Source organism: Eschrichtius robustus, chromosome 6 (assembly GCF_028021215.1).
Source record: "Eschrichtius robustus isolate mEscRob2 chromosome 6, mEscRob2.pri, whole genome shotgun sequence".
Classification (NCBI taxonomy): Eukaryota; Metazoa; Chordata; class Mammalia; order Artiodactyla; family Eschrichtiidae; genus Eschrichtius; species Eschrichtius robustus.
Window position 1 is genome coordinate 96,919,766 of NC_090829.1, and position 14,783 is coordinate 96,934,548.

General features: G+C 37.0%; 1 protein-coding gene and 1 non-coding gene across 18 annotated transcripts in view; one reads left to right on the top strand and one right to left on the bottom strand.

Moving 5' to 3' along the window:
* Positions 1 to 14,783, bottom strand: part of ZPLD1 (zona pellucida like domain containing 1) — a 324,181-nt gene that overhangs the window by 182,890 nt on the left and 126,508 nt on the right. The gene's annotated exons all lie outside the window — the stretch shown is intronic.
* Positions 2,952 to 3,081, top strand: LOC137766869 (small nucleolar RNA SNORA18). The gene has a single exon (XR_011074401.1). It is a non-coding gene; the product is annotated as a small nucleolar RNA SNORA18 (small nucleolar RNA).

Sequence of the window (14,783 nt, forward strand, 5' to 3'; positions counted from 1 at the left end):
TGTGATCAAACCAGAGGGCAGCTGAGCACTGAATTAGCCAAGACCTAGATAAAAACACAATCTGCCTTTAGCAGGGCACATGTTAACACCTTCTCCCTTTCCTAAACCCGCTTCATAAAAAACTAACCATAGGTAAAATCTTCTGAGGCCACAGGGCCTGACAATCCTGCCCTGAGAAAACCTCAAAGGTCCTGTACTCTTTATCCAGATTTAAACATCTTCTGCCTCGTTGTCCACTGGCATTAAGGTTCCCAGGTCAGGTGGTAAGTGTCACACAAACACACACAGCTGGGGGAACTCTATACCACATGCAGTCACCCAAAATAATTCATTAGCAATGATATTGCTTGGCAAAACTAAAAGTCAAAGTCATAAACAATGCCTTTAGTGGGTTCTTTACATTTTGAATCACCTTGCTACTAGGATAACAAAAATGTTATTATTCTATATCTGAGAATATAAAGAAACACAAGAGCTTACAAATTTCACATCTGCTTGATATGCTTCCTGCAGTGGTCTTCAAACACAATCACCTGGAGGTCTTGTTAAAGCTCAGGCTGATGGGGTCCCCCACCCAGAGTTTCTGATTCAATACATTGAGGGTAGGATCCAAGAGTTTGCAGTCCTAACATGGGAAGCAGATGCTGCTCATCCTGGGACTACACTTCAATTCCAAAATTTCTGAGTCTTGTTCTAATGCTCATTTTGACTCTTTGGTCTGTTTTATTTGGGGGAGAGAGGATGTTGTTTTGTTTGGTTTTGTGCCTTTTGGCATGCTTTGTCATTTTTTGTTGAAAGCTCTACGTGATGTATTGGATAATGGGAACTGAGGCCTTTAGTGTGAAGTTTTAGGTTTATCTCACTAGGAGTTAGGCTGTGCGTACTGTCTGCTATGGCTATAACTAGTAGAGGCTTCAATTTCCTCTAGTGAACTTATTTTTTCTCCCCTGTTTCCTTTGAGTTTCCCTAGAATCTCCTCTTCAGATAGAGTCTGTGTCTCTTTCAGCTCTTTCAGTTGTAATTTACTGTTACTATACCAGAGCCCTACTGATGTGGTGCTAAGGTCCTGGGAAGGAAGCATTCTATGTCTTATGACTAAATCCCCATTTTTTAGTGGGCCTGATGTTGTAGCAGAAACTAGTTGAGGAACCCCTATTACGTTAGCCCTTTTTCAGCCCTTATTCTTTCCACCCATTCAACTGGTCTCCTACAGACTTTTTTTCCCCTCCTTCCTTGCTTAATTGCAGTCTGAAAATGATTGCCCTCTAGCTAAAGTTGTACTATGCACCTGACGTTTACTTCTCCAAGACAACACTCCCTAACACTCCTTTACTTTGTGAGCATTCTTCATTCCAGAAAGAAGGTCACAGAACGATAACCTCGAGGACCATCAGAACCTGTTCCAGAATCACCTGACACCAGCCCTAATGATCTCAATGTCTCCAGGAGGAAAGAAGAATGCAAGACTACATCACCCTGGGACTTCCCTGGTGGTCCAGTGGTAAAGAATCCACCTTCCAATGCAGGGGGCACGGGTTCAATCCCTGGTCGGCCCACATGCCACAACTACTGAGCCCACGCGCCTCAACTAGAGAGCCCACGTGCCACAAACTACAAAGCCCATGTGCTCTGGAGTCCATGTACCACAACTAGAGAGAGAACACCCACATGCCACAACTAGAGAGAACCCTGTGTGTCACAACGAAAGATCCCACTTGCCGCAATGAAGATCCCGCATGCCACAACTAAGACCCAACACAGCCAAAAATAATAAAAAATAAATAAATAAACTATATACTTTTTTTAAAACACTACATCAGCCCTGATCCTTAGCTACAGCCCTATTTTCCATTCTAAAACTATAAGACCCCTTCCTATTTCCCAGGAAGGGGGGCACAGTCTTGGGAGCGTTAGCTTGCTGTGGCCCCCTTTGCCTGGCAAAGTAGTAAAGCCACTCCTTTCTACTCCTCCAAAGCTTTGTCTCTGCATTTCTATTTGGCACCGGTGAACAGAGGCCTGGTTTTTCAGCAACACTGAGTCCCTAAGCTGTGACTTTCAGAAGAGTGTCTTAGCATTTTTTCTACTCTTATGTGAGGCAGAAAGGCTATAGGGGGCCCAGCAGTCTAACTGTCCCACTCCATGTTAGATGATGCTCTGGTAAAGCTGTTTTCCTGGAGGGTAAGACTTTGCTGTGGAGGACACTCTGGGCACCTTTCAAAATCCTTACTTTTGCCCTACCCAGAGCATAAAGGGGTTTTTCTCTGATCTTCACAGTGAGAACTTGGTGGGGTTCCTGCTGGTACATGTCATGAAAGTGTGAGGGTTCCCCCTAAGACTGGGTCCCAGGGAGTTTTTAACTTTCAAGCTTGTGCACAATCAGCCTCTAGAAGTTTATCAATTACCATGTAAGTGTTTCTACCTGCAACTGGCTCCAGCAGGCTTGTGCTCCTGCTGAGCTATGATTCTCTGTATTCACTTGTCTCTCCAGTTTTCTAGGCGGCAATTTGCCCTGTCACCTCAATTCTCCGATGGATCTAAGAAGAGTTACTGATTTCCAGTTTCTTCAGATTGTTTCCTGTTGTGAGGAGAGGAGTGACAGTTTCTAAGCATGTTGGGGAGGAAACCAGGCATCAGGACTTTGGGGGACTACTTGAGAACCACTGGCTTAGTGAGGAAATAACCACCTTCAATCAATCAAAGATTATGTGGACGTTTTAGGCTCTACTACATAGTAACTCCAATACCCCCATTAAATAAATAATTTTTTATAGCATTATTTGCCTCCAGTAAATACCCTTCATATCAAAAACAATACAGTAGTATCAGAGCAGAGAAATAAGACCTGTCACCCATGACTGGGAAACAGTCTCATGACATGCACAACTGAGCCACATCCTCAGGTGTATCTGTTAAGATGATTTTAGCTGCAAGTATCAAAAAACCTTACTCCAGCTGAAGTCTATCCCAAAGGGGCTTAGCTGAAGACCCACGTCATTGGAAATACCTCACAGAGTAAACATGTAGTTCTATTTACTCACAGAAGTATGTATTAGATCCATGGGAAAGAACCACAAGGCAGAGCTGCAGAAACTATGAAAGACCTAAGAGTCGAATTTTTTTTTATCTTAGGTATTGGCATATCCCAATGATCTGTACTACTCTAGGATGTGATTGCTTAGGAGTGAATGTAATTTGAACTTATTCATGGTTAGAGAGTGTCTGCAGTTGAGAACCAGGCACATCCATCTACTCTGATCCTGAACATGGCTCTAAAGTACATTGCTTGAAGAAAACAGACCCCAAAGATTACAGGTGGGGACTGTTTTAAGTAGTTCCGTACCCAAGTGGAGATCAAAGAAGTCCAACTAAAAGAATTGTGGATGGACATGACAATGATAGATTAAGCAAAAGTTATTTTTCAAAGGTCTGTCTTGAAGATTATTTCTCAAAGTTTGGAGGAACTAACATGATTGGCTGTGGAAGGAACCACACATGTGAAATTTCTTAAGATAATATTTTATTGACATAATTTTGCCTATGTTACACATAATTAAAAAAAAAAAACCTTTACACTTAAAAAACAAAGACTCACTCCAACTGGCATGAACAATAAGAATTATTCTAACCATGAGCACTGGATAACACAAGGGGAAGTCCAGAGGCTTAGTGGACTTTAGAGCGATGAACTCAAAGTCTCACTTATATTATCAAAGCTCTTCCTACATTTCATCCTACTATCTTCATTGTTCACTTCATCCTAAGGTCAGTTTTCTTTATGTTTCCAAGAAGTTGTCAGTAGCAGTAAAGGCTATATGCTTCCCTATCCATGTCCACTGGAAGGAAGAAAGCACTTTTCCCAAGCTATCAAAGAAATGTTTTTTCTTTCAGACCAATTGGGACAACTTAAGTCATATGCTTAGTCCTAAACCAATAACTGATGCCAAAGAAAGCAATGGGTTGATTGGCTTAGGCTTAGGCTGCTAAACAATCATTTCCAAGAGGGATGAGACACATGATTGGTTTTAACTAATCAAGAACTAACCAAGAACTCAGCAATTCTGCAAACTACAAATGGAAGAAAAGTGGAGTGGATTTGGCAGGGGTAAACTATAATGTTCATAAGGCAGGCAAGATTTAAAAGGACCTCTAGAGCACAGAACTTTTGACATAATTTTGACACCTGCTAACGTGAGTCTAAATTTGAGAGTACACGCAATCATTCCAATGACTTACCTCTAAAACTGCTGGTATTAAATATGCAAAGTGTCTTGGACAAAACATCTGTAACACCCGTTGAAGATACTTCTCTAAAGACACTCTTACATGAAGTGAAATCCCTTCTCCTTCCTTCAAAATAGTCAACTTACTGACTTCACAACTATTTAGCAGGAGAAAAAGCAGACAAACTTGAGCATTCCTTTCCTCTTGGACTCCTTTAGAAAGCTGTAGAGCATTATTTTCCTTTTGTATTTCAGCAATTTGGTTAGTGGGCTTCTTTTTTTTTCCTAAGCTGATCACTATAGATAAACATAAAATCTCTAAATAGATTTTCCTAGTCAGTTAACCATATTCTTGGGGGAAAACATAAGGTAGAATCATTATTAAAAAACATTCTCAGTAACATACATCTTTATTATGTCAGTGTTTTGCCAAAAAAAAAAAGATTGATAGTAAAATCCACTTAATTTTTTTTCTTCGCAGAATCAAGCCATCTGCCTCAAAGTACACCACCAGCCTCTGTTAGATGAATTCACACATTTTAAAGCCCCGGAGTAACCATTTGAATGGAAATTGGACACTCCTTGTCATTTAGGAAGCTTTTTTAAACTGGAAAGGCTTCTCATTTGTTCAATTAAATGTGTGTGTATGCAATATACTTTATGAAATTTATCCCAAAACAGCAAGGGCTGAAATAATATTTGAAACAGATGGCACAGCTGTTGTATTTTGAGAGTTACCCATGGACATAGATGGAGACATTGAGGGAACTCTGAAGTGCAAGTCAAAATATTGTACAATCAAAACTGTCAACCACAGCCATTAGAGATGGGTCCACACCTTCCCTAATGAAGATGTGTGGAAAGTGCAAAGATTTAGTCAAGTGGAACTTATATGCTTCTCTGAATGAATTCTTTTCTTCTCAGTTGAGCTTTAAAATTTGAGAATGCCGGATCTGCCGCCTTGGAGTTTTCTCTCTCCTGAATACTATTTGAAAACAGAGCTACACACTGCAAGTATTGGGTATTCCCAAAGTATTCCCAAGTATTCCCAAAGGAATGTCAAATAGTGGTGTGTGCATAACAGAGAAAGCGAAATAGTGTTTAGACCTGGAGGAGCAGATGGGGGAGGGAACCCAGAGATAGTTCTCTATGGCTCTAGCTTTGCAGGAGAGGGAACAAAGGCCAAAGAAGGTTAAGAGTCATCACTTGCATTCCACAGAACTGCTCTCCTCAGACTCATTCCAGGGCAACTTCCACCACAGACACTGCTTCACTAAAGGAAAAGAAAGGTTGCTGCTTTTGAATTTTACTTTATTTTATCTAATTTCACTTTGATTAAGAGTGTCACATCTTTTTTAAAAAAGTCATAATTTTTTATAAAGCAGATTTAGAATGCCAAAGTAGAGATCAATTTTTCTTAAAATTGCTTTAAGGTAAAAAATTTTCACAAAAATGGAAGTATACATGCTTTAATTTCTATAAACAATGTGTGTGTGTGTTAACAGGATATTTGGCTAAATTTTTCATTTTACATTAATCACGTAGACAACTTGCAGCTTTAAAAAAATGCTAACAATTCTACATCTTAATCTAATCAAGTGAGTAATAAGTTCTGATGCAAAATTCTTGAATTCAGAATTCTTGAGTAGGTGACATACATCTGAGCAAACATATATACACACACACAAAATGCATAAACAGCAACTGGGAGGAAAATATTTCCACAGTCATAGCAACAATTCTTTTTAAATGCATCATTGTCTGGGGCTTGAAAGTTCACACATTTCCCTCTCACTTGTGGTTTTATAGACATGAGTGTTGAAAGCAGATGCCTTTAGTTTACTTCAGGGAGAACCCTGAGCTACTGAAAATGACAAATCTCAGCAATCACGTTTAGGCTCCCATATTCTTCTACGTTGAAAAGAAATGGATAAAACCCTTAATAAGAGAAGCAGCAAATAACTAAGTTTATCCATCATCTTCTCTGCAGTAAGAGCTAATGAAACAGAAATGAAACCGTGTCCATCTTCAGAGGAACTTTTCCCCAAAAGACTGTGTTCCTATACTTCAGTGGAATCCTCCTGAAGAGAGCAAATTGATTTTCTAAAACATCCTTGGTTATTCCAGGGACAGAATAAAGTCACAGTCTGACATGTCAACCTTCTACCACATTTCTAAACCGATCTATACAACTGGAACAAAGGAAGAATTAGGGCAACTTCAGGTCACCTCAGCAGAAAGTCCATTTAGGCCTGAACTACCCCAACAATTGGTTCATTTACCACCTTTACTTCACCAATTATTTCACCATGGCTTTTGTGAATACATGGTGTAGCCCAGTCTTTGTTTCCCTGTAAATCAGAGCAGTAGTTCCTAAAAAGCAATAACTGCACATAACTAATGGACACTGACACTCATGCTGGGGGTGGGGGTTTGGTCTCCCCAGAATAAGGCTCCACTTCTCTACCTTTTGCTCTCAGGGGAAACAAAGAAAATTCCCAGTGCCCTGAGAAGTTTCTGCCTCCCTGTTTCCATTATATAACCTTTTTAACAAGTTTCTGTAAAGGATTTTAAAATCAGAAAAGCTCAAACACATTGATCTTAAAATTTCTTTTAAGTTACTGACATTTCCTTTCTCACATAATAAGTGGTGAAAGCCAGTCAACAGCTCAAGAGTGTTTCTTTTTCATTGATGTGGTCTTGTGTATAAAAAAGAAAAAGACTCACTGAAATTCATTTCTATAAAGTTCTACATTAGAATGTGTGAGTCACCCACACAAACATACACATTCATTCATATACCCATTAACTGGGGGAGAGAGAGAAAATGAGAAGTTGACTTGGAAAAGATCAGCACAGCAAACCTATACCTCAATCATTTTTAGCATTGCTTTCTTCCATGGATGTAGTAGAAGGTCTTCCCAAGGGTACCACAGAGAGCTAATCTACCCCATGTTCACTCCTAGAAGCTCTAACCTGATGGGCAGGGAGCTCATCCTAAGGTAAGAGAACAACCAGGTGCCCCATACCATGTGGGGTCATCTGCAACTGCATGTTGCAAAAGATGGTCTGGGATGCTGAATTATACAACATTGCTCAAGGTATCTTAAGACAAACTACCCCTGAGAAGCCGTGAGAAACTGAAAGCGTGAGCTAAATAAAAGAGTTTTGCACAAGGACCTTTATTTATAAAAAACAAAGAATGAGGCCCTATACTAGGCTCTAAAGAAAGAATGAATAGATAGTTGGGGAGAGTGCCCATCCTTAATCTGTTTGATGACAGGAGGAAAAACAAGGACCCCTCACTATGGAGAAGAAAAATGCCATCAAAATGAGTGTGGTAAATTCCCAAAAACCTATGAAAGTCAGAGTGATATCAGAAGGGCCACAGTAGCACTGATGGCCATAACAAGCTGATAAAAGAATTTAAGCTTCCAAACCAAAAATATAGGCTGCCATATAAGGTTAAAATTGTGTTTCTTTTTTCTCTACTATGCATTTATGAGTTGTCTAGTTCTATTTCTTAAAAGCATGGCCAGACTTCCCTACACTAAGACCTTCTCTTACTTCTCCATAGACCCATGCACCCTTCATACAGCAACCTCCAACCTGAATTATGTGTGATTATGACAGGTGTACTTTTCTATAGGTGTATTATACCTCAATACAAATAAAAACACAGCAACCACATACAACAAACAGATAGATGAACTAAGTCAGACCACAGCTAATCAGGTCTTCCGTTTCTGAGGAAAACTGTGTGTTTGTTCAATGACTTCTTTTCAGCCTCCAGTTTCTAACATAAAAAGATGTACCCTCCTCAGAGCTAAAACTGAGACCTCTTGCCCAGAGATCCCTTCTTCTAAGCCTACTACACTATGAACACCACCATCTCACATGGAGCTATGAGCCATTTGTTACTCTGTTCCTCAATCTATAATTTTCATGTCAGGAGTTGGCAAATGCAATTTAATAAGATTCAAAGTTATTTGATTCTAATACTCAGTTTCATTCTGTGATTTCAAACCAACATGAGTTACTTGGGCCAAGTTATTTCATCTTAATTTCATATATGTTTTAAATATCTTACAAAGTATATCACTCTGCTGTCTCTAGTTTAAACAGAAAACTCCCCTTCTGCCCCCACACTCATGCACACAATCCTGTAGAAGTTAACAAGTAAAGGGCCAACTTAAAGTGTGCTTATGAATGGAAATCTGAAGCTAACCAAAAGTAAATAAAAATATTATGATCAGAAAATTCATTTGGGATCACTCAATTCACAACCAGTACATTAAATAATTTCTTAAAAACAAACATCTCATTCCATCTTTCCAATCAATGCCACTCAATCAAATGCATCATTGCATGTATAATTATTTTCCTCTATACATCTTGGACGTCTTTGGCTTTTTAAAATGGAAGACAATTTCTTGGCAGCAAATGGTAAAGTTCCATATGGCTCCTGACTATTTTCTTTTTTTATTTCTGCTGCATTTAGGATTCCTTCCCATAATACAAACATGATGAGACTGACAGTTTTCTGAAATCGTAGCTGGTATTTTAAGAAAACATACTCTTGATCTTCTATCTCTAGGCAGCATAACTCAGGCATAAATTGTTGAGCAAAGTTGGCCTAAAATTTTAACAGCCTTCTTAGGCAATTGTTTTTCCCCAAAGTAGAGTTTAACTTTAGGAAGTGTTCATATGTAAAGGCAATGCATTATAAATTTCTCCACACTTTAGAAAATAAAATAACTTATTTTCTGGTAAAATTTATTTTTAAAATGTTTTCAAAGTGTATGGAAGATAATGGGAATTATTTAAGGTGGAAAATAGCTTGTAAGGGACAACATCAGTCTTGAGAATGTGAATGAGACAAATATCTAAATAAATACAAATATTTAAAACTCTATTTTCAGAAAAACTTTAAAATTCCAATTTATCCCAAGATGAGAATTTTGAATATGCTTCAAGACACAAAATTAGTTTTTCTACCATTTTCACATGTCTCTCCACGAGCTCTTTCTTGAATCAGTCTGATTATTAGTAGGGAATCTTCATCCTCATCACTCAATCACAGATATTTTCCCAACAGACCAGGGAGCTACACTCCAGGTAAAATCTGCTAGTCTTCTTTATGTCCTTCAGACTTTTGTTTTTGAGACCACATACTTCTCTTTCTTTCCTTAAATCTCTTTAACTTTGACTTGAGACACTGACTCTTTTTCTTTTTTTTTTTTAAATTGAGGTAACATTGGTTTATAACATACCACATCTTTATCCATTCATCCACTGATGCACACTTAGGTTGTTTTCATATCTTGGCTATTGTAACTACTGCTGCAATAAACTTAGGGGTGCATATATCTTTTCAAATTAGTGTTTTCATAGTCTTCAGATAAGTACCCAGAAGTAAAATAGCTGGATCATGTGATAGTTCTATTCTTAATTTTGGGGGGAATCTCCATACTGTTTTCCATAGTTTCTGTACCAATTTACATTTACATTTACATTCCCATCAACAGTGTATCAGAGTTTCCTTGTCTCCATACCCTCTCCAGTACTTGTTATTTCTTGCCTTATTGGTAATAGCCATTCTAACAGACATGAGGTGATATCTCACTATGGTTTTGATTTGAATTTTCCTAATAATTAGTGATGTCAAACATCTTTTCCTCTGCCTGTTGGCCATCTATATTCAAATCCTCTGCCAGTTTTTTTTTTAAATCAAATTGTTCTTTTTGTTTTTGAGTTATATGAGTTATTCACATATTTTGGATATTAACCTCTATCAGATATACCATTTGCAAATATATTCTCCCATTCATTAGGTTGTCTTTTCATTTTGTTGATGGTTTTCTTTGCCGTGCAGAAGCTTTTTAGTTTGATATAGTCCCATTTGTTTATTTTCCCTTTTGTTTCCCTTGCCTGAGGAGACATCCAGAAAGATATTGGTAAGATGTCAAAGAGCACACTGCCTATATTTTCTTCTAGGAATTTTATGGTTCTGGGGCTTATATTCAAGTCTTTAAGCAATTTTGAGTTGATTTTTGTGTATGGTGTGAAAGTGCTTTAGTTTCACTCTTTTGCATGTGTCTGGCTGTCTAGCTTTCCCCAACACTATTTACTGAAGAGACTATCCTTTCTCTATTGTACATTCTTTGCTCCTTTGTTATAAATTAATTGCCCATATACGTATGGGTTTATTTCTGGGCTCTCAACTCTGTTCCATTGATCTCATTGTCTTTTTTTTTTTTGCTAATACCATGTTGTATAGATTACTATAGTTTTTTAGAATAATTTGAAATCAGGAAGTGTGATACATTTACCTTTGTTTTTTGGTTTTTTTTTTTCCCCCTCAGGATTGCTCTAGCTATTCGGGATCTTTTGTGGTTCCATATAAATTTTAGGATTTTTTTGTTCTATTTCTGTGCAAAATGTTACTGGGATTTTGATAGGGATTACATTGAATCTGTAGACTGCTTTAGGCAATATGAAAATTTTAACAATATTAATTCTTCCAATCCATGAGCACAGAATATCTTTCCATTTCTTTGTATCTTCTTCTGTTCCTTTCAAGAGTGTTTAAGTTTTCAGTGTACAGGTCTTTCATCTCCTTGGTTAAATTTATTCCTAGGTATTTTATTCTTTTTGATGCAATTTTAAATGGAATTGTTTTCTTGAATTCTCTTTTTGATAGTTCATTATTAGTGTATATAAATGCAACAGATTTCTGTGTATTAATATTATATCCTACAACTTCACTTATTGTATTAGTTCTAATAGTTTTTCGGTGGAGTCTTTAGGGTTTTCTATACATAGTATCATGTTACCTGCAAATAGTGACAGTTTTACTTCTTCCCTTCTAATTTAGATATCTTTCATTTCTTTTTCTTGTCTGATTGCTGTGGCTAGGACTTCCAATACCATGTTGAATAAAAGTACTGATAGTGGACGTCCTTGTCTTGTTCCTGATCTTAAGAGGAAAAGCTTTCAGTTTTTTTACCATTGAGTATGATGTTAGCTGTAGGTTGTCATATATGGCCTTCTTATGTTGAGGCACATTCCTTCCATACACATTTTATTTAGTTTTGTCATAAATGGCTGTTAAATCTTGTCAGATGCTTTTTCTGTCTCTTTTGAGATGTTCATGTGATTTTTATTTTTTATTTTTTTAATATTGTGTATTATGTTGATTGATTTGTGGATGTTGAACCATCCTTGCATCCATGGAATAGGTCCCATTTGATCATGGTGTATGATCCTTTTAATGTATTGTTGTATTTGGTTTGCTAATATTTTGTTAAGGATTTTTTACACCTATGTTCATCAGCAATATTGGCCTGTAATTATCTTTTCTGTGTTGTTTTTCTCTGGTTTTGATATCAGCGTAAATGCTGGCCTTGTAAAATGTGTTAGGAAGAGTTGAGAAGGATTGGTGTTCAATTTTTTGGAAGAGTTTGAGAAGGATTGGTGTTAATTCTTCTTTGAATGTTTGTTAGAATTTTCCTGCAAAACCATCTGGTTTTGGACGTTTGGTTTAGGGGAGGTTTTTGATTTCCTTACTAGTGATCAGTCTCTTCAGATTTTCTATTTCTCATCATTCAATCTTGGAAGGTGGTATGATTCTCAGAATTTTCCCATTTCTTCTAAGTTGTCCTATTTGTTGGTATATAGCTGTTCATAATATTCTCTTACAATCTTTTGTATTTCTGTGGTTTCCATTGTAATTTTTCTTCTTTCATTTCTGATTTTATTTAACTGAGCCTTCTCTCATTTTTTCTTAGTGAGTCTAACTAAAGGTTTGTCAATTTTGTCTATCTTTTCAGAGAACAAGTTCTTGGTTTCATTGATTTTTTCTATTGTCTTTTAGTCTGTGTTTCATTTATTTCCACTTTGATCTTTATTATTTTCTTTTTCCTACTAACTTTGGGCTTTGTTTGTTCTTCTTTCTCTAGTTCCTTTAGTTGTAAGGTTAGGTTGTTTATTTGAAATTTTTCTTGTTTCTCAAGATAGGCCTGTATTGCTATAAACTCCCCTTTTAGAACTGCTTTTGCTGCATTCCACAGATTTTGGTGTGTTTTATTTTCATTTTCATTTGTCATCAGGTATTTATGGATTTGTTCTTTGATTTCTGCATTGACCCAATAGTTGCTCAGTAGCATGTTGTTTAATCTTCACCTATTTGTGACATTATCAGTTTTCTTCTTGTAGTTGATTTCTAATTTCATTGTGCTTGCAAAAGATGCTTGATATTACTTCACTCTTCATAAATTTGTTGAGACTTATTTTGTATTCCAACATATGATCGCTCCTTGAGAATGTTCCATGTGCTCTTAAGAAGAATGCATCGTTATGCTGCATTTGAATGGAATGTTCTATATAAATCTATTACATCCATCTGGTCTAATATTTTATTTTTGGCCATTTTTCCTTGTTGACTTTCTGTCTGGGTGATCTATCCATTGTTGTAAGTGGAATGTTATAGCCCCTGCTAACATTGTGTTACTGTCAGATTTGCCCTTTAGGTCTGTTAATAATTGCTTTATATATTCTGGTGCTCCTTACAGACAGTTATGTTTTCTTTCTTATGCTTCCCCTTTATGATAATATAATATCCATTTTCATTTCTTGTTACCTTTTTTGGCTTGATGGTCTAACATGAGTATGTCTGCACCATACTTTCTTTTGGCCTCTATTTGCTTGGAGTATCATCTTCCATTCCTTTGCTTTGAGCCTATATTCATCTTCAGAACAGAGTCTCCCAGAGCCAGCATATCATTGGGTCTTGTTTTTTTTTTTTTTTTTTAATCCAGCTAGTAACTCTGTGACTTTTGATTGATGAATTTAATCCATTTACACTTGGAGCGACTGTTGATAAATGAGGACTTAGTACTGCCATTTTATCCTTTGTTTTCTGGTTGCTCTACACCTCCATTTTTCTTTTTCTTGTGTTTCTATCTGCCATTTTAGTTTGGTAGTTTTCTAAGATGTTTTCTCAGTTCCCTCTTTTTTTTATGTTTTGTGTCTCTGCTCTAGATTTATGTTTTGTGATTACCATGTGGTTTGTATATAATGTCTTATAGATAAAATAGTCCTTTTTCTACTGATAGCATTTTATCTTTACTGCCTATATGAGTTCTCTCCTTTTCCTCTTCCCCTTTTATGTTTTTGTTGTCTCAAATTATTCCTTTTTACCTTGTGAGTTTGTTACCAAACTGAAGTTACTATAGTTATCCTTACTGATTTCTTTCCCTTTAAACTGTATGCTACAATTAAGTGTTTAACAGCCTATTCTGATATAAAATTGCAATTTTATGATTCTGTCTATTTATCACATTACTCAAAGTTTTGTGTACTTTTGCCTTTTCATTTCAGGTAGAAGAGCTCCTTTCAACATTTCTCGTGAGGCAGGTCTAGTGGTGATGAACTCCCTCAGCTTTTGTTTGTCTGAGAAAGCCTTTATTTTTCATTCAGATCTGAAGGATACCTTGGCTGGACAGAGTATTCTTGCTGAAAGTTTTTATCTTTCAATATTTTTAATACATCATTCTACTTTCTCCTGTCCTATAGAGTTTCTGCTGAAAGCCTAATGGGGGTTCCTTTGTAGGTTACTGTCCTTCCTTCCTTGCTACCTTTAAAATTCTTTCTTTGTCATTGACTTTTTTGACTTTTTTTTTTAACATCTTTATTGGAGTATAATTGCTTTACAATGGTGCATTAGCTTCTGCTTTATAATAAAGTGAATCAGCTATACATATACATATATCCCCATATCTCCTCCTTTTTGTGTCTCCCTCCCACCCTCCCTATCCCATCCCTCTAGGTGGTCACAAAGCACCAAGATGATCTCTCTATGCTATGTGGCTGCTTCCCACTAGCTATCTATTTTACATTTGGTAGTGTATATATGTCCATGCCACTCTCTCACTTCGTCCCAACTTACCCTTCCCCCTCCTCGTGTCCTCAAGTCCATTCTCTACGTCTGCATCTTTATTCCTCTCCTGCCCCTAGGTTCATCAGAACCTTTTTTTTTTTTTTTTTAGATTCTATATATATGCGTTAGCATACGGTATTTGTTTTTCTCTTTCTGACTTATTTCACTCTGTGTGACAGACTCTAGGTCCATCCACCTCACTACAAATAACTCAATTTTGTTTCTTTTTATGGCTGAGTAATATTCCATTGTATATATGTGCCACATCTTCTTTATCCATTCATCTGTCGATGGACACTTAGGTTGCTTCCATGTTCTGGCTATTGTAAATAGTGCTGCAGCGAACACTGTGGTACCTGACTCTTTTTGAATTATGGTTTTCTCAGGGTATATGCCCAGTAGTGGGATTGTTGGGTCGTATGATAGTTCTATTTTTAGTTTTTTAAGGAACCTCCATACTGTTCTCCATAGTGGCTGTATCAATTTACATTCCCACCAACAGTGCAAGAGGGTTCCCTTTTCTCCACACCTTCTCCAGCATTTATTGTTTGTAGATTTTTTGATGATGGCCATTCTGTCTCTGTCATTGACTTTTGACAGTTCTAATGTAATGGTCTTGGAGA